At 36.8% G+C, this 24638-nt stretch overlaps 1 protein-coding gene across 3 annotated transcripts in view; it reads right to left on the reverse strand.

The window, feature by feature from the left end:
- LOC147170931 (leucine-rich repeat and fibronectin type III domain-containing protein 1-like protein) overlaps positions 1–24638 on the reverse strand; it is a 147775-nt gene that overhangs the window by 57900 nt on the left and 65237 nt on the right. For all 3 annotated transcript variants that reach the window (XM_086080915.1, XM_086080914.1, XM_086080913.1), the window contains exon 2: positions 14760–14865. The gene's annotated coding sequence lies outside the window, so the exon portion shown is untranslated. The remainder of the gene's footprint in view (positions 1–14759; positions 14866–24638) is intronic.

Raw genomic sequence — 24638 nt, forward strand, 5'->3', positions numbered from 1 at the left:
AATGTTAGGAATAGAGGAGACAAAAACATTTAAAGCATCTATTTAAACTAATTATAAATGTGAGCTCGGCAGCAGTTTGTTTATTTCCCCTCAAATGACCTGAAAAAGATGCCAGGACAAAACATGTGCTGTCTTCAAGTGGCAAATGTTTATGTGATTATAGTATTGCAAAGTAAGGCATAAACACACACGGACAGCGTCTTTGTGCTGCCTGACAGACTGCTCTCTGCTTTGCATTTATGAATCAATCGGTTGCATGCAGGCACAATAATAAGAGTCATAATAATAATTAAAAAAAAAAGATACTGTAAGCATGTCGAAGGCAAATATTGGAGTCAATGGCACTGTGTGATTGATTTTTGGAACGTAGTCATTTTTGTAGAATGGGATGTAGCTGGAGAACATTTTTGCTCAGCAGCCTTTTAAATGATAACCTCACATACTGCCTTTAAGTTTAGCAGTTGTATTTTTAACTTGGAAAAAAAGAACAAAATGTTAAAGTCTAACATATAAGCAATGCTATACTAATTTCATGCGTACATAGTCAACTTTTTTTTTTATCTGCCTGTATTAATTATTTTACGTGTATTTCTAACAGTAGCTACAGATTATTTAAAACAGAGTACTTAAATTGGCATCCTTTTCTTCTATAATAACAACAATATGTCAAAAGGATATTTATATTACTATTCATGACCAATTATAAATTTGGTTTTGAATGCATGGTGGTTAAAAAACAAAAAACAACAACAACTGAATGACCTCAAAGTTAAAAAATTAATACAAATGTAATACTCTGACTCTTGCATTCAAATGATTATTGACGGATACCTTACATTTCTAATAACATCATATTGATTACCAAGGCAACAAAATAGAGTGCAGAACACCATATCAACAACTGATTTTATAACAAGAATTTTAGACATACTGCATTTTATATAGACCCTCTTGGGATAAATCTTAGGACAAATATGGTTGCAAAGGCAAGTTGTGCTGTTTGTTTATTTTTCTGAAGTATTACACATTAACTACTGTATATTGCTTTTTTTTTTTAGATGGCAGCCTTTACTTTAGCAAGTCAGTGAGTTGGTCTTAGCATGATAGAGATATTTTCCTTTTATTGCTTGTGTGTGGCTTCACAATACACAACAATAATGTTAATTACTGAGCGTGTGGCTCACTGCAATTTACCAACATGACACCCCTTTTTTTTGTTCAAACAAAGTTGGCGGACATTTTTGGGAACTAAAGAAGCACTGGGTAGAGCAGGGGGTAGGCAAGTTCGGTCCTAGAGAGCCGCAGTCCTGCATGTTTTTGATGTCTCCCTCCTCGAACACAGCTGAGAGGCCCCTGCACAGCCTAATTATGAACTGATGATTTGAAACACCTGGGTTGGAAGCAGGAGACACCGAAAACATGCAGGACTGCGGCTCTCTAGGACAGAACTTGCCTATCCCTGGGGTAGAGCAATGGAATGATGAATGGAAGAAGTGGAGGTGTTAGAAAAAAGATTTGCACTGGTGTGAACTTGTTAGTTGGAAAATGTGTGCGTGTATGTGTATTTTTGGGTTTCTGTTTTATGGTGTGTATTGCGCTTCCTTTGCGTACTTTGCATCCCACAATGGAGATAGATTACCCTGTCAGCTGGTCCACTGGTGTACACCACTGTCGTGTGTGTGTGTGCGTGTATATATAATTTCCTCTCTGTGAACCAAGCCGTGAAAATACTCATCTAACATATACTAGCATTTGCATGCACATACTGAGCTGTACTGCTCACCCGTGTGCATAAATATGCCATGTACTACACATACTGTATGCTCCATCTTTCGTAATTAACTCATTCACTGCCATTGACGGCTATAGATGTCAAAAATTCATTTGAACTATTTCTATTAATTTCATATTTTTTCCCCCACTTTTGTTAACAAGAGTATGAAAACATATAATTATTTTAATTGTACATTTAGAACAGATATGAAATTTGTGATGAATCGTGAGTTAACTATTGAAGTCATGCGATTAATTACAATAAAAAAATTAATCGTCTGACGCCCCTAATTTTTAATAATCTTTTCTTCTTTTTTTTAATTAGGGGAATCAGGTGATTACTTTTTTTTTATTGTAATTAATCACATGACTTCACTAGTTAACTAATTAATACTCTTGTTAACAAATGTGGGAAAAAAAAGTGAAACTAATAGAAATAGTTCAAATTAATTTTTGACGTTTTTATAGCCGTGGCAGTGAATGAGTTAAGTGGCAGTGGCAGTGAATGATAATAATTTTTGCTAAATAAAATCTAATATATGATTGTAGTCGAAGACCACAATGTATCCCAGTGCTGATTGCATTTAGTGTTACATCAAATTCAATATGTTATTTGTCCCTCAATCATCCACCCAATGTCAACCATTTTTGAATAATGTCTTGGTGAAGATATCAAAAGGCATGGAGCAGCGATTGAGCCCACTACAGGCATGACAGCAACTAGATGAATAACAGTTGAAGGCAATAGCAAATAGGGGGAAAAAAAGTCATCCTACAGAATGGGGTCGCTGTCAAAACCATTGGTTAAAGAAAAAAAACTTGGTGGAGGCCTGTATCTTAGCAACAGTCGATGACACATGGATGGTAACAGTGAGGAGGTGGGAAGAGTATGTGTTATGGTTGTGGGGGTGTTGTGAGTGTGTGTATGGGGGCTGTGAGAAAGCACAAGATTGGTCTGGAGATCTGGCAAGTAATGAGTCTGCGTTGTCGTCATAGGGTGACGGGGTCGAACAGATTCCCCATCGCGCAGAGTGCAACTACACTCGTATTGTGTAAAGAGTGCTGTTTCACTATACAGTAGCATAGTGGTCTTGAGTTTATTTTTGTCCAAGTACACACTGGCCTCGCTCTGTTCTAACACAACACACATACACAAACAAACATATGCACGGTAGAACACAAGAAGCATACATTTCTTCTGTCCGTGTCACATTGTATAATAAATAAATAAACACGTAATTTTTTATTTAAAAGTTCTGCAACTGAGGCAGAAGATTTCACCATGTACCATATGAACACATCTTTGGATTTATGGAACCCACGTAACATTGAAATAGGTCAAGTTGGCCACTTTATAATTGTGTATAATAGTGAGTAGAGATCTATGACCATGTATAAGCATCTTTCTGTTATAACAATTAGCTGAAATGGAAGCTGAAAAAGACACATTTGGAAAACTGGAAAAAATTAAACTGTCTTTAATGTGAGAAAAAGCTCACAATTACTTCCTTTTCTCAAGTGGTACATATGTTGCTAATCCTATTTTTATTTGACATGCACGCACCAAAGACGCACAAGCAAGAACATAAATATTTGCACTGCTATAGGAAGTTAAAGTTACACATTTAATCCATGTTAGTTTTGTGTATACTTTTACACAATGACCACTGGAATTTCTATGATAAAGAATAAGGGAAAAGACACAGACTAGTGTAGAGTATGTGAGCGAGAGAGAGAGAGAGAGAGAGAGAGAGAGAGAGAGAGAGAGAGAGAGAGAGAGAGAGAGAGAGAGAGAGAGAGAGAGAGAGAGAGAGAGAGAGAGAGAATGAGTATGAGTATGAGTATGAGTATGTGGGAATGATATTGCAAGTAAAGATGTGTGGGGCTCAGGCCCAGGGTATGTCAGTGATGAAGAATAATGCATGTTATGTGTTATTAGCTGATGGTGAAGCTCATTTCTTCAGATGATATAGTGATTTTTAATACCGGCGCACTTCCAAGACACAACAAACAAAATTATAAGGCAATAATTTTCAGATGAAAACATTCAACAACAGTATTATAATGGTTGCTTTTACTATTTGATTGAGTAATTTCTTCCACAAATACAGAAAATTGCTATTATCATAAAATATCAGTTGATTCCTGCTTTTTATTGTCAATCATACTGGGTGATGTTAACCTTGCTGGACTTTGGCACAATTCCCCCACCCTCCTCTGACCCACTGACCAGGACTAGCATTTTTACATGTGCCATTGCATCACTGTTGCAACTATCTGGTGTTATGTATATTGGTACAATAGGGCGACAGATCAAAACGAACGGTGTGAAGTGTGTCCAAGCTCTGCGCAGATTGCTGATTGTGGTTGTTGTGTCACCCCAAAATGAGTCAAACTGTCATTCGCCAAGTCCAAGCATTGACTGGCTATAAATATAAGGGATTTTGAAACGCACTAAGAATGTTTGTTCTCTGCCTTGGAACAAAATGATGGATCACTGATAGGCATTTATATATTTTGGTTATTTTAACTCAGCATGTTTTATCTTTGCCAAATCTTTCTTGCCGTTTCTTTCTTGTGAATAACTTGTTAAAAAAGCTGACTATTGACTGAAGCCCTTAAAATTATTACCACCGATTGCATGGCAGTTGTTCATTGCCAGTGGGATTTTTGACTTTCATGCTTTAATTGTATTTTACTAGCACAGTTAAAGCTTCATTTTTGTATTCTTACATTGTAAAAGTATTGCTGTTACTTAAAATGAAGATGTCAATCTATTAAAAGTTTTATTGAAATTAATCGCATGATTTCTATAATTAACTCACGATTAATCACAAATTAATTGCACATTTTATATTTGTTCTTTTTCAAATTTTTAATACTATTGTTCAGTGTTCCCCCACCAATTTTCCACCATGGACAAGTAGATTTATTTATTTTATTTATTTATTTTTTCTCTGGGGTGTCTATAGTTCTGTGTGGCCTGGTTTTAAATGGGTATGTATTAGTTTATTGATACAGTTATTCTACAGCCATTCATAGTTGTTTGAAGTTTGAAGAAATACTGTACTACTATACAGTTAAAAAGTGTAAAACATCAAGTTATTGATTTGATGCTTTTTTTCACTATTGGACTGGTTTTATCTATGTAAAGATCTTTGTTGTCTGGGGCCAATGGTCAAAATAGAGTATGCGTGTGTGTGTAGATACATAAACACAAATAATTTAGTCTAGTCCATTGGGCTGGTTTGAAGTCACATTTTCCCCAGAATTACTTTCATGGATGTTGGCACCTTTTGCCTTGTTTGTTCATAGTTTTGGCTCAGGGAGCTATTATGTTGAGTGAGGGGTCATGGTTCTGGCACATTTCCCCTGCTATCCAAATCTCATACCAGCTGGGTGACCAAGCTGGCAGCCCTGCAGATATACACAGAATGGCACAAACAAATCCCCACATAAATGCACGTGGGCTGATAAACAGAGTTGTTCATACAAACCTTCACCTTGACTGTAAAAGACATACAACTAGGAGCAAAACCACATAAACACTTGTGCGGGGATGTCTTATGATACACGACTCTTTCTTGTTGTTTCACTCTGTACCTTTCAAAATATTCAGCTCGCTTTAGTGCCAGTTCCATCCAACACTGTGCTCAGTGCATCAACTTTCTAAAACAGTCCTGCCAGTACAGTACATAATGAGGTGATGCGAGCACACTGCAACAATGCTTGTCAGTCCATGTTCTCTCACAGGGGTCTGGATCCTTTTTTCTTCGGTGAGCTACATTTACACTTCGTGAAAATGCCAGAGTGCTGCTTATGTTTAACAATATGTATCAACATTGCTAATTTGATCTCCACAGCATGTGGGTGAATGCATATATATATATATATATATATATATATATATATATATATATATATATATACATACAATGTAAGAAAATACTAGACATAGTCGTTTTTGTTGTGGTAATATATATATATATATATATATATATATATATATATATATATATATATTTATTTATTTATTTATTACTTTTTTTTTTTTCTATGACCTCCGTGACTTGGGTTTACTTATTTGTACAAAATGTTCTTTAACAAATTTGCTAAGAAAACAAATGTTTGCGTGTGCTAACTAACAAATCTTGTTAGCAATCAATGGACCACATTTGCGGGAGGGAGTATTTTGTAGTATAGTATCCCATAGAAAATCTCGATTCTGAAAGGAATCTAAACCTGTTGGTGTGTACTCATTTATGCTGAGCACTTTGTGTATGTATGTATTTATTTATTTATTTACTTAGTGCATATCACACATTCAAAAATGATACTAAAGGACTCATTCTGTGTAAAGTAACTTCAATTTACCAATAATATACAGTTTGCCTTGAGACAGGAGTGACTCGACTTGTGAGTTTTTCAAGATACGAGCTGTCAATCAGCTGATGATATTTTGCTTTGATTTGAGAGGCAGACTTGATTTGTGACTGCTGTATGAATGAACCCAACTTACTTCACAGTAAGCAGCGGTGGTGGAAGAGAATTTTAATGTGTGTGGTGCTCTATGTTGGGATTATCGGAGCACACTGCACAAAACTACTACCTCTATGCGTGGGGGTCTGTAACAGATAAACAATCTTTTAAGATTTGACATCGTTATGTTTGTAGGCTTTAGCATTTCTTGTTTCATTTCAGCATGCTATACAATCTTTGACTACGTTTACATGCAGCCAATATTCGGGTTAAAGTCAGAATTCCGCTTTCTGAAACAATCAAGGTAACACGTTTACATGTGTGGCGGAAAGAGTTACTCCCGTTTACATGCTCATTTGTGCTCGATTGGAATAACCCGTTCGGACCGTGACGCACGGACCACGTAATTACATAAATAACGTAATTTCCGTTTTTAACTTACTATACATTCAATAAAAGACATATTAATGTTACTCCTCCTCGCTCCAGAAGTGTGGTTCTTTGCCGCAAGCATCATGTTTCTTGACAACGGCTTAAGTATTTCTGGTGGGTTACACGCCAGTAGCACAGACTTATATACTTGTATTTACTGTATGTGTATATAAGCACAAACTGTGGCGTTTTCGCCGTAGAGACACAAAATAATGTGAAAACGCAGTCGAGAAATCATTGTATTCAAGGGAGGCTCCTTTAGCAAGTAGGACGGAGCTGCGCATACAAGTCGTGACTACATAGAGTCAAATAAGCAAAGAAGAAAAAAAGAAGACAAAAAAGAAAATAGCGAGCTTGCGCACAGCGAAAAAACATTGCCCCGATCGATCGAGTTATTCCGAATGCGTTTATATGAGTAAGAATTCCGGTTATGAAAAGAGTAAATATTGAGGTTTTTACGTGTGTTTACATGGCCTTACAAAACCCGAATATTGGCAATATGGTTTAAAAGGGTTATTGCATGCATGTAAATGTTGTCTTTCTGTCAATCTGTCAATGGGCTATCTCTATTTATATTCCTCATTACATACATTATGATGTTACAAAATGGTCATCTGTTGGCGGTGCATGTTTAACCTGCATACTGCCCTTGAAAAGCAGCCAAGTGTCCTGCTGAAGCCAAGTGGTAAAAGCCTACAATAATAGTTTGGAAAATTCCCGGGGAATTTTTTAAATAGGCCCGCTAAATAACTCATCTGGAAGGACTTGAGAGGGTCAAGGTTCAAATACCGCTGCGGACAAAATGTGAAAATGGCAACTCGTTGTTGGAGAGATGCTTGTCTGCTTCCTGTCTACTGTCAACGTGCGCTTGAGCAAGGCACTTTCCCCACCCCACCGGCCCAAGTGGTTCAGCTCTGTTTGAGTGCCACTTTTCACTGTGATGTCACCTCACTTTGCATGCCTGCATGTGTGTGATTTAGTTCTATGTGGGTGGCGTACAACACAAAATATATACAACAGAGTGTAAATTAAATTTCTCCTTGAGGCAATATAATCAGTGCACTAAATTAAATTGGATTACATTAAATTAAATTAACCTTTAGAACAGCATTTATGGCACTGTTGATGAGACTAAAAATGCCTTCCTTGGGAGGCCACAGTTTGAATAATTTGCGATGCTATTTCTGTGTTTTTAAGTGATTGGATCAGTGATTAATGAGTTCAAGCAATTGTGTTTGACTGGATAAGTGAATTACCAAATGTTGTGTTAAATTTGAAGATAACAAATGAACAAGTAAGAAATAATTGTGCATGAAAACAGAGCCCATTGTCTGAAGGACCAGCATAGAAATAGAATTAAAAAAAAATATATATAATATGCCATATTTCGAGTGATAATAATGCAGTGCTTAAAGGTGTCATCTACGGCTTGGGCCTCAAACTTGCAGCCCGATAGCCATTTGCATTTGAAACCAAAATATGCGGTATCGCACACTACTGTGCCTTATATAGCATTCAATTGCATACAGCTTTTAACACAATTTCACATAACACATATCATAACTGCATGGCTGTTAGAATGTAATCCATTTATAAGGCATGTTAGATAAACTGTATAATGGCTACTCTACTGTAACTTGTTTTAACACAGCTCATTGGTTTATATGTTATTTTTGCCATGCAATATTATGCAAAGGTTTCTAACATGACCACCATAGGCCCAAGGATAAACATAACCTCAATTGTCATTTGTTTCACTATAAAACGAGTCGGTGGTTCTAAAGGAGCCGGAGGAACGACTAGGATAAATGCAGATTTGATTCATTTAGATTTAAAAGCTCATTTCACCATCAGTTCTGAAAATTTAAAATCATTTGTTTGCAACTGCTTTTTGTTCATCTGTAAACTTTTGATTTACAGTATTTTCCTGACGTGTCCTTGATGTTTAGAAACTAGTGACTGTGAAGCTTACTGATGTCTATCTTTCAAAGACAATTTTCCTTATCACATACACGCTCGATAAGCGTCAAATTAACTGAGAGGTTTTGTGTTCTGGGATTGGGCCCTGCTGTGTGCAGTTTGCATGTTCTCCCGGGTTCTACCCGTGTTCTCCAGCATCCTCCCATGTTGTGTCTGCTTGTGCCCTGGGATTAACCTGTCGACCAGTCCAAGGTGTACTCCTTCGCTTAATTTATCTGGGAATGATGACAAGAGGTTGTTTAGAAAATGTGTTGATAATAGAAGGATTAGGGGAAAAAATATTTTACAAGCCATACAAATACACAGCTATCGTTTTTTAAGTTATGCCGATTAAATCATTATACTGTACTATGTCTATTTGATTGTTTCAGTTGTGCTGTGTGGTTGGATAAGATTGTTCACAAATGACAAAACTTTCTTTCTGTGTAACCTCTTTCTAAACTCTTTGACAGCCTGCTGTACTATTTATTCTCCCATCTTGACCCTCTTGGGTAGCTGATTTTATGAAGTGTTTTAAAGGTTTAGGTGTGACTGATGTGTTTAATTTTGCAGAAAGCAATAGAGAGCTGTTGAGTGATTATGTCGATTAGGGAGTAATGATATTATATAAAAATGAAAAGGGGGAGTAATAAATTTAAAAGTGGAAATAGAATATGTAATAGGGTAGCAGTGAAAAGGACACGCTGTAATAAGAGAATGGAGAACTCAGAAAGAGGGTAAAAACGAAAAAGGAAGAAAACAGGTTAGGAAATTGTGCTACTTGGGAGTCATCAGCGTTAAGATTTCTCCATTCAGGGACTCTGTTTGCAGGTGACGTTTTAGCTTTACACGCCATCAAAGATACAATAACACTTTCCTTTCTTTTCTTTGGTCCTTCCTCGGGTCTCCTGACGGCGGTGTTCGTTTTAGGTGAACGGTATGGGATTTTTTTAATAGGTTTTTGGTGAACTAACTAATACACGCACGCACGCACACACACACGCACATACACATACTCACCCACATACAAAATAATTAAAAAAATAAAATTTAAATAAAAAAGAGTAATGATGAGGACATTACCGAATGACCAATACTGAGCTCTTAAAGAAAAAAAAAGATACAATAACACATGGCCATTTCATCACACACGCATACACACAACAACCCTGTCTTTAAATTGATCCATCCCAATATAAAAGCACACAGACGGTTGGATCCTGAGCTTTCGGAGATAATTCTATATTCTCACTACACATTTCTACAAATGCTTTTTATTCTCGAGGCATCTAGGGAAAATGGCTTGAAAACCATTTAAGCTAATTACCTCTACAATAATATGCTATTACATTTTTGTTTCAGAAATAATTTTGGACTAATTTTACTTATCCTACATTTTTCATTCATTATGTGAATTTGAGCATCATGAACTAAATCTATGAAGCAGTGTGAACCATTGCTTGTCGTACCACGGGAATACCATCTGTTTTACAGATAATGTCTCATTTACTATTACAGTACCACGAGAAATCAGTGAAAGTGAATCTGTTTAGTAATGAAAATTGTGGTGCAACTTGGCTGACAGGCACATTTCTCATCCAAGCAGGTGTGCCTGTTTGAAAAATATCTCTAAGCACATACTGTACAGTTTATAAAGCAGGGCATATAGTAAATTTAAACTACATTTGCATGCAAGTTTATGCAAGTAATTATTACTACAGGAATCAGTTATGTATGTTTGTGAAAATACTATGGACTTGCCAGAAGGAGTGTGCATTCTTGTCTTGGACATAATTCCACTTCATTGAATATGTATGATGTGAAGTGATACCAGTATTAGTGTGAGTTTCAATTTCATATTAGATGAAAACCGTGTGATATGGTTGCAAAGTTATGTCCAGAACAAGGCTACCATAGGAATATTATTTTGAAGGCCAAAGTGAAAATTGTAAGTAAATTACTGTATGTGTTCAGTATGTGAGATTAAAATGACAGTGGCATCATTGTTAGGTCACAAGCAGAACAACTTTTCTCATATGTTTACACTTACAAGTTTGTTTTGCAAAATGACACAATGCACAATAAAATAAATGTCTTGCTAGTTGTAATGTGGCTCTGTTCAATGTTGTTTTATCCTTCTACCATGAACCACGTCAGCAGATTAGTGAAAACCCCACCCTCTGCATTGCAGTCCCATGTCTTAAAATAATTGAACTGCAGCTGCTTTTCGTGTTGGTATGTCTTCAATTAATGTCGTTTATATCTTGTTCTTCATTCATGCAATGGGACATGTTTTCTTTTATACCCCACCAAATACTGGCAAACAATAAACACAAATGGGTCTGTTTCTTTCTTGGCTTTCCTGTATGTGCCTTGCAGATTACCAGCTCAAGAACAGATCCTAAATAAATATCCTTTTATTTTCCCCAAAAGCATTCTTAGATGACACTTTCCCTAGCACTGTGCATGCTGGTTATTCATTTCAGATGAATAATCTATTATGGCTTGTTAAATAAATGAAAACAGACCGCTTTAAAATTCACAATGCTCAAAAAAGGGAATTTTAATTATGCTCACATAAAGATGGATAATTAGATGTAAAACTGTTATTGTGCTTGGCAATCTTTAACATGTGTCATTTGTCATCTAAATGAAGCGCATTTGACTGACAGTCATGGCAATTGATTGTTCTGATATTTGAGAAGAACCATGTCGTTATGATTATCATCAACAATCTTTTGTGAGCTTGTTTCAATAATAGATCACGGCCTAAAAATGATCTGTATTCCAAGTAGGCTAATTAAAATCCATGTGTATTTCATTAGCTTCAGGCTTGAAACCATTTCAGCAAAAGGAAACATAAAAACAAATTTCTTGTCATCAATAAATTGGCACCTTGAACAAAAGACCACAGGATGCTGACCAGAGAAAACTGAAAACGATGTAAAGAATCAATTTGAAAACAAGCATCAGCTCTTTGTAAAAGGTCAAAATAAAGCCCTTTTGAATTGGATCATCATTTTTGTTGCAGACAAGTTGGTTTTCATGTGATATTCCTACTGGAACTAAAAAATGGATCCGCAATTTGATGAACAGTGAATCGTGGAGAAAAGTGCTAAGCAAGGCGAAAGTAAGTCATCGCTGTAATGGTTTACTTGGTCTACTTCCGCGTAGGCAGCATGGGTGCAGTTGCCACTGAGTAGCATTGTGAATGAAGGCTTTTCTCTCTCTATATGTGCCCTACGATTGACGACCAGTCCAGGGTGTAGCTTGCATTTTTGCCTGAAGTCAGATGGAAATGGCTGAACAGGAAATGCCTCTGCACAGGGCCAGCAGTAGTGATGGGAAAATGAAGCTTCATGAAGCACTTGTGATATTGTTTGACTCCCCTAGATGGTGCTCTTGGTTTAAATATAAAGGCTAGTGCAAAGGAAATTGATTACATTTCCACTGCATCTTTCAACCAAGAGTGCCATCTAGAGGAGTCAAAAAATATTACAAGTGCTTCATGAAGCTTCATTTTCCCATCACTAAACAGCAGGATTGTAAGGAGCCCCTCTGGTACCAGGCTATGAATTTATTTATTTATTTTTTTGCTAATCTGCAGCCACAGTTTAGTAATCTTCCCACAGTTTAGTAATCTGTTCCCACGGTTTACTAATCTGTTCCCACAGTTTACTAATCTGTACCCACAGTTTACTAAAATGTTCCCAAAGTTAATAATCTGTACCCACAGTTTACTAACCTGTTCTCACAGTTTAGTAATCTGAACCCACAGTTTAGTAATCTGTTCCCACAGTTTATTAATCTGTTCCCACAGTTCACTAATCTGTATCCACAGTTTAGCAATCTGAACCCACAGTTTAGCACGTCAATAAAAAACGAAGAAGAACACATGAAAAAGAAACAGTATTGTGACGTAATTTTGGAATGTCCGTTTCACACTCCACACTACCCCAGTTTTCAAATAAATCAAATTTGTATCTATATATTTGAGTGTTCTTCTTCATTTCTTATTGACGTGCTAAACTGTGGGTACAGATTAGTAAACTGTGGATACACATCAGTAAACTGTGGGTACAGATTACTAAACTGTGAGAACAAATTACTAAACTGTGGGAACAGATTACTAAACTAAACTAAATTAGCGGGGTGGGGGGGGGGAGTAATTTGATTTTTTTTTTCAAGACCAAGAATTCCGACATTTTAAAACTTTAAATTGTTAACAAACAAAGTAGTGAATGTGACTTTTGTATTTAGTTAATAATAATAATAATAATAATAATAATAATAATAATAATAATAATAATAATAATAATAATAATAATAATAATAATAATAATAAATACAAAAACAGTTGATTTGTTTTGTTTTTATGTTTGCTCTTGAGGGAATTGGTTTCTGGGTTCCTTTTTAGACATACCAGAAAAGTGCTATACATTTTTAAAATGTAATTTACGCTCTGACAACAACAAGTGTGGCAACAACAGGTTATTGCTTTATGATTTATCCAACCATCACATTCTATAAAATTTAATGTTTTTCTTGGCTGTTCTGCAATAAAGGTAGATGATGTCAGACCACAAATCACCATAATAAAAAGGCAAACTCATCCAGAAGACACATATCTCCACCAATAGTTACAGCCAACATTATTGCAGTGCTTTCTGTACTGTATGTGTTAACTTTGTGAATATTTGATCTGGAAAGCATGCCACTATCATTTGGAAAGGTGATTATAATTGTGGTAGGAGATTCAGAGTGATGGCAGGGTAATGCTTGCCTACAACGTAGACTGGTTACCAGTCAATCAGAGATATGAGAAGTCAGCTGTACCAAAGTCGAACTACAGAACTACCAATGGCCCAGGGGATGAATGTATAAACTGTTGTATTATTAATATGTGGACAAAACTGTACCCTACTACCCAAACTGCACCCTACCACGTCTCTGGACTGGTCTCTAATTTATAACCGACAATTATCAATTAAACTGACCTGGACAAATTGATGATAACCGTAACTTTCGTAGACTAAGCTAATCAATCACTGCAACCAAAAGTCTGTGTAACTGTCAAAGATATGTGTGAACCAGTCAACAGGTACAGCATGTTGGCCCACTCCTCCTGATCAAACTGCTGTCTCAGATTTGAAGGGTGCCTACCCCTGACTGCCATTTTCAACTTCTTCGACAGATGTACAATCAAATCTGATTATTTTCAGAACAGTCTTATTTTTTTTGTTTTTAGCAATTTATGGGTGTTTTTAGATGTGGTTTAAACGTCATTGTCATCTTTGTGGGCACATGAACTGCAGCTGAAACCAAGCTTCTTGACACTTGCTTCAGAATACCTTGATAGTCTTGAAATTTCATAGAATCCTGCATACGTTCAAGTAGCACCAGAACATTACCGAGCCCCCTCCATGATTTGTAGTATACAATAATTTAAGTACATGAAGCCATTAATACAGGATTCTGACCAGAGATGGGAAGTAACAAAGTACAAATACTCTGTTACTGTACTTGAGTAGTTTTTTTCAGTACTTTATACTTTCCTGAGTATTTATTTTTTAGACTACTTTTTACTTTTATCCGTTAAATTTTAACATGAGTATCTGTACTTTTTACTCGATACATTTTCAAAACAAGGTTGTTACTTTTATTTTTAAATGCATGAAAATGATTAAAATACTTAACCTGGAAGAAAAAGCAGCCGTCACTGTCTCCTGGCTCCGCCAATCATATGAAGCGTAACACACGGTCCCCTACATCCCAGCTTGTGATTGTCTCTACGACACGATACTCAACACTGTGGACTTGACGCAGGGCAAGTCAGAGTGTCAATTTGCCGATGTATACCCATTTTTGCTCTACTAGCTAATATCTTCCAAATTGACGTACATCCGGTAAAAATATATATATTTTTTACTTTTACTCGTCAAGTGCATTTCAGAGCCTGTACTTTTTACTTTTACTTGAGTAATTATTTGAATGAGTACTTTTACTTTTATCAAAGTTGTTTTTATACACAAGTAAGTGTACTTTTCCAATCTCTCATTGTGACCAATATATATTTTTTTTAAGTGACCAAAAAAGTGTATGCCAAGTATGCCTACCTCTATGAAGTGTGCTGTGATTTAATTGGGGTCAACATGAAGAACATCTGCAGTGACTGACAGATGGATCGATTGTGATGGGCAGGCTAGAGGGAGGGAGCCCAACCTGAATAAAAGAGCAGAGAAAAGACACAATAGGTTATTATTTACATTATAAGGGTTCTCTATCTTGGAAATATACACACTGACACATACGATCGGGTCTCCAGGTGCCCACTTCACAGATTTGTGATCTCCCAAGCCAACTTAATGCCATCGGCTTGTGTAGGTCTGCTTGCAGTTCCATGTGAGAATGCGAGGACCACATATTTTCCCAGATACCAAACACGATAAACAATAATATCCTTGATGTGTTTTTTATGCTACAAATGTAATGATATTACGGCATAATAATTCAAGTACACCCTTTTTTAAGAGCAATTAATTAACAAATTGTTCAAGAATATTTAACTTTGGCATTGAAATGTAGAATTATAAATAAAATAAGACTGAAACTCTGTTCACGTTAATTGCACTTGAACAAATATTAACACAACATACAAGCACATGCGTGCAGTGGCAAAGTGAAAATAAGATGTCTTTTATCTCCTTCAGAACGACCTCTTCCACTTGTGTACAAGGCTGAAATGGCCGTTTGGTACTTTTGTATGTAATACGTACTGCCTATCAAAAGCCTGCAGCATTTTTTTTTAATGTGTGAAAAAATATTGTGTCTATATTCAATAAATAAGTCAATATGATAATCATTGTGACAAGCCTAACGGCATCCATGATTCCCAAAAACAGTTTGAAATAGGGACTCGTCAGACCACAGCACAGTTTTCCACTTAACATGGTAGAGTTTTAACTTGCATTTTTTTTTATGTAGAAATAAACTGTTAGCTGACAATGGTCCTCTGAAGTGCTCATGAGCCCATGCGGCAAAATCCTTTACACCAAGGCTGTCCAACCTCTTTTGACCTCACTTTTCAAGCAGTCAACCTCACGCAATTGACCAGTTCAGTGAAAACATTGCAAACCCACACACCTTTTCCAGCCTGTAGTAACTAACCGCAAAACGCTTTTTTCTTGTTGTCATATAAATTCTAGACATCACATAGCATTCACAAACAATAACTAAAAACAATAACATTAATCAATTTGAACTTTACATAAATGTCTGTGTAGTGTATTCAATTGAATATACGTTGAAAAGAATAAGCTAAACATTTTATTTCCTTCCCCGCCAGCCAGGAGACTCGTATGATCCAAGTTAATTGAGACCTCGCACTACAGGATTCCTCAGTCCTTTGTTAGTTTGTCAGAGTATCGTTTGGTGAGTGCAGGCCATGCGGTGCAAGTTAGACTTAAAATGACGTTTGCAAAATTGTGATCTCTTGCTGTTCAGTCTAATTTGCCTTATTTGCCCATTCTTTCATTTAATATTTCTGGTTTATACCAGGGGTGGCCATGTTCGGTCCTCGAGAGCCACTATCCAGCATGTTTTCCATGTCTACGTTCTTCAGCGCAGCTGAATCTAATGATCAGCTTATCAGCAAGCTTTGCAGAAGCCTTAAAACGATCCTGATCATGAATCAGGTGTGTTAGTGGAGAGAAAACACAGATAACAGGCTCTCAAGGACCAAACTTGGCCACCCCTGGTTTGCGCTGTGATGGGAGTGGTAATAACTTTGTAAAAGTGAGGGGGATGTAGGTTGCAAAAAAACTAATTAATGATCATGTATTCGACATGACGATGTTTTTAGTTAGCAACTGCCCACATATTCAATTACACCTTGATAACATACTGAACCTATTTACAAAGTAAATTAAATTGGTCATCTTCATATACACACGTCAGACACATGTACACCTAGGAAATAAGCACCACTCATGAGACCCCCACCCCTCCACACGGCCTTCTATACGCCTCGCTCACAAGCTGTAACAACAATGGTAAAGAATAGGCTCAAAATGAAGCTCCCATAATTAATCCCCACCTACAGAATAAAACAATTAAGCCATTTTTACGTAGGTATGTATGTGCCTTTGTGAACAATGAACCTAGAGAGCACCCGCTTCCTCAGCATGGGCTGAACAATAGCAAATCACAACAAGAGAAGCGGTCCTTAAGGAAGCAAAGCCGATCATCGGCTGGTCACACTAAAAGCCTGTGACATGTTTCAAGGGACAACATAATGAGTGGGAGAGGAGGCGTTCACACAGTGAGTGACTGAGGTAAGACGTCTGTGCAAAATGTGTGGGTGTTACAAAACCCACATGCCCCGTGGGAGCAACGCTCATCTGTCATGGAATTTGAAGACTAGTACCCGAAACCTTGAGTTGAACCTGGTCTTTTGGGTTAAAACCCTGTGGGATGACCAAAGAGCCAGACATCCACGCACAACAGCCATTAAACAACTATAGTGATGGACTTGTCTTTCACACTACTACTCCATCTAGAGTTTCTCCCATGACCCACATAGATAGCCAATCCCAGTCCTTACCCATTTAGGGTCAATTGTACAGTGTAGGCCTGAATTATATTTTTTATTTATTTTTTATTTTTTATCAAAATCGCAATTCCAGACCACGTGATCATATAGTCTGTTGGACCAACTATAATCTCACACATAAACGCCATTTCCAACCTCTACCGTCAAGCGCACCAACCAGAAGTGGCATGCAAACCAATCATTTTCGATCTACTGCAACCGAACTGTGGGTGGGCGGGTGGGGGTATACTCAGCACTAACAAGCGCCGCACCAAGGCACAAGCTTCTAGCTGTACTTGCTATCTGGCGTGGCTAAACATCATCCTCCCACGGTGCAGATCCTCTCCTCTAAATAACTAATCCTCGCCTCTATGGTGGCAAATAAAATACCCGTCTATTAAACATTGTTATCACTAAAGGCGGAGGAGGAATAGCAACACCGACAGAGAAAGCACAAGAAGCCAATGCTATTGGCTAAGCTAATGTTGTGTCGACAAACACCAGAAAAAGTGCTTACATGTGCAGCACGCATGAGTCTGGCTGGAACCACGTTAAAGCGCAGAGCAATAAGCTACGAACAGCAAAACAGCAGGTCAATAAGCAAACACCCCCAAAACCAGAAATGACTGGATTTTGCGTCAGCTAGGATTATTTAATATATTAAATATTTATAATATCAGTTATTTATTATGTTTGTTTGCTCTATTTTGAATCCTGAGTACTTTATCTTTTGAGACATAAGCAAGGATAAGCTTCAAAATAACCAGATTTTTTTTTCTAATTTAGCTTTGCTCAGGGACTATATTTATTTGTTAAATTTATTTCATTACATATAGAAAAATCTGACTTGTTTGAGGAGCAGAGAGAAGAAGGAATCTAATTATTTCTGTCTCTTAAATAACTTTCCATGATATTGTTTGACACTTACATTTAGATCATGATACTGTTATGGTGAAGAGACACCATTCTTACCATGGTATGAATTTTAGGCCATATCGTTAAATCTCAGTCTCCAATTGTAGTAAAAATACTGCAACAAACAATTAAAAAAAATCAGATTAATCACATTTTAGAATTTTGATTCATCATGATTAATCACTTAATCAAAAAGGCTTTTTTATTAACATTTTGTACCCGCCAAATGTGAAGAGCACCTGTTATGTGTTAATTATTTCTACATTTAATGCTACGAGGACGTCTTCTTTTTTCATCCACTAAATACTCTCATTCTCTACTTTTTTCTAAACAGTTAATTTTAAGTTAAACTTTACTTAAATGTAAGCAATTATGTTTATTGCTCAACCACCTTTAACGTAACCATCTGCTGTCAAGCTAAAGGATCATCTGTGATCAAAATTAATAGTGTTATTAAGCTGCGTTAATACATGATTAACGCAATATTTTTTTGTGATTAATCAATGAGTTAACACCTTAACTTTGACAGCACTAGTAAAGGTTAAAACATTGTTGCATAATTAGTTGTAATTACACATAATGAGATATTTATATATGAATGACAGAAAACAATAGTCATTGGTTTATTGAACCAGTTAAAAAAAAACATCTGTCAAATTTGTTATTGCTATTGAGTGAATATGATCCTGAAGTCTGACATGAGGGGAAAAAACGCAAATATGCGAAGTCAACTGTACTAGCTTACGCTGCAATTCTTAAGCAGGTGGCATGTTATGTTATGAGAAATAATTACTCTGATCACAGATTCAAATGTGTCAGGTCAACAAAACAGCTATACGACAACATAGTGGAAAGCTGTAGTGGAATGTTTGTTGAAGTGCCAGCATTTACATTGGGCCATATTCTCCCATTCATGTTGATTGCTGAAGTCATTTTGAATGCATCTGGCTTCTGCACTTTCATGGTATTTCGATTCTCCCATCCAGATTTTTGAGTGACACACCCACCCTGTGTGACAAAAAGGCATGACGAGGTGGAGATCATGGCGTTTTCATGAAGATCCATCCGGCTACTTTGAAGGAGGATGTGGTTTTGCATTCTGTATTTAATAAATCCTATTAAAGTGATTTATTACTAGAATACTATACTCATGATTGAACACATAGAGCAGGCGCAAAGGGAATGAGTGCTGATTAGGTGACATGTGACACGATCAACTAATTAAATAATAACAAATAATGAAACATTTCTAATTTATGCTGCCATATGCTACTACGATGACTGTAGTCATTTGTGATCAGTTCTTTGGAACTCCAAGCCTTTAACAAAATGTGGAGGTGCGTAAGTGGCACACTTAAGTCGATGTGACGATCTGCACAGCTAAAAAAAAAAAAAAAAAAAAACGCAAATGTGCGTTTTTTCTGACTAAAACACACAGGAGAATATGTCCCATTATGCATACGCAAATGTATTACATGGCTCGCTAAAAACTTTAATCACGTTGCTGAAAACTCAACACAGCGCGTGAAACAGATGTCTGTTGAGAAAGCTATAATTCATATTCCGATCCTTTCCTTCATCCCAAATGATTTTTCCACATTTATTCAATTCAATTTCTCCAATCCAAACATCATTATCTCAGACAGTGAAAATTCCTACCAAAATTAAACAGGAAATAGCAAATTCAAAGCCTGATCACTATTCATAAAATACATACACAGGCATACAGGTATACTGATCCACAATTTGCACTTCTTATCATGTCTTATCCAGTAGAAAGCTATTTTACCAATAGGCTTTAAATTCCATTTGAATGTTATTCGTAAATGTCTTCCTGTCACTCCGGAAAATCAATCCCTTGTCACACATTTCATCTACAATGGATGTTCTTGTATGTCATTGGACTTCTGCTCAGTTCTTTTCTATATTTAGCACCGCTTCTCTGTGCTCAGCGGTGTTACTGTGGTAAAATGACCTGCCAGTGAGCCTGGCGTGTGTGTGTGTGTGTGTGTGCGTGTGTGCATTTGTTGGTTTGGATGAGTGTTGAAAGATGAGATTGTATGTGCAGCACATATAGCAAGACTAAATGGTCACAGTATACGTGTGTATGTGTGTGCGTACGAGCTGATGTTGATAATGTTCCATCTCTTCTACCATTGAAATATTACGAGGGTTGTTTGGGGGCTAAGTGATTAAATGAAATAAGTGGAATTATTAACAGGGCGTACATCTTCACGGTGAAGGCAAATATAGTTGAAACTAAGTTAGTATTCTCTGTTCAAAATATCAGACTTCAATTAGTCTCTTTCTACTTTGCTATACGTTTACAAACGGTCCTGCTCATTTACCGAAAATGTAGGCTTTTTTCAGAATTTTTGCCCCTGCATATAATCCAATTCACTCTTTTTAACCCACCAGATTCACAACCCCTGCACTCTTTTTGTCACTTCTTCTAATGCAGTGTAATTATCCAGTCATCATTACCAGAATGATCCCATTTCCTCATTATAAACCTGGTGGCTCTGCTCTGTCTTCCAAAGCAGCCAACACTGATAGCCAATACACATTAATCTGCAGTGCTGCAAAAAAATGTTTGTCCCCTTCCTGATTTAAGATTTAAGATGTTATTTTCTTATTTATAATACTTCTTTTTTTCTTTTCTTTTCTTTTTTTTTTTTACAAATTGCAAATACAATAAAAATAAATATAAGCACAAGTTGACCATGAATGCAAAATCACCATTGTATTAATAATACATGTGCACGGCGCATTTTCTTCACAGTCACTCTGATTTGCATAAGCCACGCCTATATTTCTCCAGAAATGGGCATCCATTTGACACACCTTAGCCAATTCTGCAGAGGTTTAAAGTTGTTTGAGTTGCTCCAAACAGGCATAACTTCACAATTATGTTATCCTATTTTCAAAAGGTTCCTTTTACCGGAAAGCTTACTGAACGCACATCCAAAATCATACCAGCGAGTCCACCTCTAAATAGCTCAAAAAGGTGGAACAAAGCAACATTTTGGAGGGCCAAGTCTGGATTTAAAGCAAACTGAGATGATGTGATAAGATCTCAAATGGGCAATTAATGCTTTAAGCTCCACTAGAACTAATTTTAAACGGTTATGCAAAGAGAGGGCCAATGTTCCTCCACAGCGATGTTCATCAAAAGTCATCGCAAACGCTTGAGTTCAGTTATTGCTGCCAAGGGTGGCATGATCAGTTATTAGGTTCAATAACTTTTTTACAAAGGGCCACATAGGTTTAGATTTTTTCCCCTTTAATAAATGAAATCATCATTTATAAACAGCCTTTTACATTTACTTGGGTTGTAGATATGAGATATTAAAATGGAATTTGTGATCTGAAAGGTGTGATAAATGAGAAAAAAAACTGTAATCAGGAAGGGAAGAAATACTTTCTCTTTCTGCTTATTTTTCTTTTCTTTTATTTTTCGTGAGATGTTATGTGCCCTTGTACTTTGCGCATTCTGTTTGTCAGTGGTAATGAAATGTTACTTTTGACCTTGTGTAAAGATGTACCTCATTACAATATTTCCAAAATAACGACAGAGGATGGAGGTACGGTGAGCGTGAAAACATTTGCTGATTAAAAATGTCGGTCTCAAGGTCAATCACTGTGAACTTAATCAGCGACGAATGTCAAACCACATCAAGAAGCGTATCAAGACGGTGCCACTACCTTGGTAAAAAAAATAGAACATTCTTGCAAGATATTTTTTCATGAGAAACTGTTTCCATAGTTACCGCTTTTCGTTTTCTAATTGTTTAAACGATAAAATTACTGTCAACTCCCTGAATGACCTTTTTTTCCACCGTGTTCAATACACCTGCAATTGTAAATTAACTTGACTGTCTAATTAAGATGTTGTTATTGTAATAAGATTAGAAAACAATTAGTCAATTAGCAAGAAGCTACACAGTGGGGAAAATGCAGAAAAATGCAACAAGCGTAAATAATTCTATTTTAATAATATTGTTTAATAATTTAATTTAATAATAATAATAAAAAGTGGCTTCAAGAAAACAAAGTGGAAAGCCAATGAAACTAGAACATATGTATTATTTTTGAGTCAAAGTTTATGCCTAATACAAAAACAGGAATACAACTAATGAAGCAGAAATTATAAGGTTGTAGAGTAATGTGCTAAAATGTCTATCATAGCAATTTAAATGGTTAAATGCTGCTGTGATTACCTCTGAGAGCTGTGCCTGACTGTATAGCTTTTGAGCATGAAGCACACAACTCCAAATGTGTGTGTGCGTGCGTGCGTGTGTGTGCATTCTCACCAAGGCACTCAGCAATATGGAAGCAACCAAACATTTGATCCCAGCTCTGTCACTGCATGGTGGTGCTCACACCGCTGCTTTATGGCCTGTGAGAGACCACTGACATTACAAAAAGAAAAAAGAAAATCACCTCATATGTTTAAATAGTGTGTAGGCGAATGATTGCATGCTTTACTGTTACGTATCTTGCACCAATCTTTAGAGAAACTGTGCAAAATGGATTATTCATATATTTGCGCTTCTGTAAAGTCATATATATAAGATCTGAAAAGCAGTTCCACTCAAAAATATTTTTAAGTTTTAAAAGCATCTGCCTTTGTTCAGTCAGTATCATGACTTAACAGGCAAATGTAATTCACTTACAAAGAAAAACGAAATCACATTGACGAACCGGTTCATTTGAGGGTATTTTATTGCAGCGACAGCTTTGTACCAAATGTAGGCTGGTAGCCATACTGCAATTACAATTAACAATATCGCTGTATTAAAGGATAAAAAGGAATGACTAATTTGTACAATGAGACTTGTCTGTCAACCTCGAAACGGTTTCATAAAGGGCTACCTGTAATGGCCCCCGAGCACTGACTGTCTGCAATAATAATTCACTCAAAATTAACCAAAGTAATGTGGACAATAGACAGCTCTATTTATGCCTACTCCAACCTCTGACAATTTCAAAATGATCTTGAATGAAGCGGGCATGAATTAAATATGCACATGAATTTTGGTGACGATTGGTCACGGTTTTCAAAAATTTAGCAATAATACGTTTTTTGTTTTTTAGACTGTCCCTTTGCAGTGAGCTTGGTAGCACCCGTGGTTGACTGACTGTGTGACTGTGGCACAGACACTACCAAACAGCCCCACAGACCAGTAGATCGGTGCGGGTAGAAAAGGGTTGGGTTCCCTGGTGTTTGTGCTGTTGTGGGAATACAGCCAGCTCCCAGCCAATTGAAGCAGCTCCCCTCAAAGTACGATCATAAACTGCAAGATCTACCCTTGTAGATGATTTAGTCGACCAGTAAAGTGGGCAACTGGAGACCTGTGCCACAACTTAGACCTGGTTTCAACTCTAGTCTACTTTTTTATCACCAAATAGGCAAGTGCTCCAGGGGCATCTAACAGAAAACACCCTCGGCCCGCCAGAATGCCTAGCGAGGTGCAACACACTCAAATTGCCAAACAGAATAAACTAGACTGGGTGCCTATTTATGAAAATAGGGTCATGCATGCCCTTCTAATAAGCAGCAGCCAAGCACATTTTCAAAAATAAATCATCTAACACACCATCTTAGTCATCAAACGGCAAAACGCAGCAGTGGTACCAGTGGCACCTGAGCATTCAGTGGGGATTTATAGTACCCAATTTAATCCATCTCTTGAAATCACTGCTATCATTTCCCAATCATATGAAAAATTTGATTGACATGGCAGCATAAAGAAGCAAAAATCTGATCGGATAAAAAGACTAAGAGCTGCAAACATTTACAGGAAGCCGTGTAGCCATGAGTATTACAAAATAAAGAGATAAAAAAAATTAATACAATTTCATGAGACAAACCATAACATTTAAGTTGTAAATGCAGGTCATTGGTTCTAATAGTGTTTTGTTCACCAGAGACGGCCTTGCTGACACCGACGGCCTACCACTGATACTCAGCAGAGGTACAGGATTAATGGGCCAGAGGTGGCTATCCATAAATAAACACCAACACCACTAACCTCTTCTCCCTGTCATTTTAATGTATTGTCATTTCATGTCCAACAACACTCGGATAAATCACCCAGCGTTTTTGTTTGTCAACATACTGACAGTTTGTGTTTGTGTGTGTGTCTATGTGTGTTTATAGCGATCTGGCTCCAAATTAAGGTCTGCTTGCTTGATGAAAATTTGCAGCTGTTTATTGTGTCCTTGCTTTTGTCTTTTTGTCTCCTTTTATCTTTTATTTGCATCCAACTTTACCTTCTACAAGTATTATAAACTGGCTTAGTTTAGCTGCAGGTTGATTTAATCGGTAAGCATTCATTTCAACAGCCAGCTACTTCTAGAAAGTACTTTTAAGCTCAGGAAAACAAATATCTGCAAGATGTTCTTGCCAGCCTACCACTTAGCCCAAACATACACTACAAAGAAGAGGAGAGATTGTTGTCACGTGTACTAAACAGCCAAACTTGCC

This window comes from Leptonotus elevatus, chromosome 7 (assembly GCF_054856555.1).
Source record: "Leptonotus elevatus isolate MCC_2025b chromosome 7, RoL_Lele_1.0, whole genome shotgun sequence".
Lineage (NCBI taxonomy): Eukaryota > Metazoa > Chordata > Actinopteri > Syngnathiformes > Syngnathidae > Leptonotus > Leptonotus elevatus.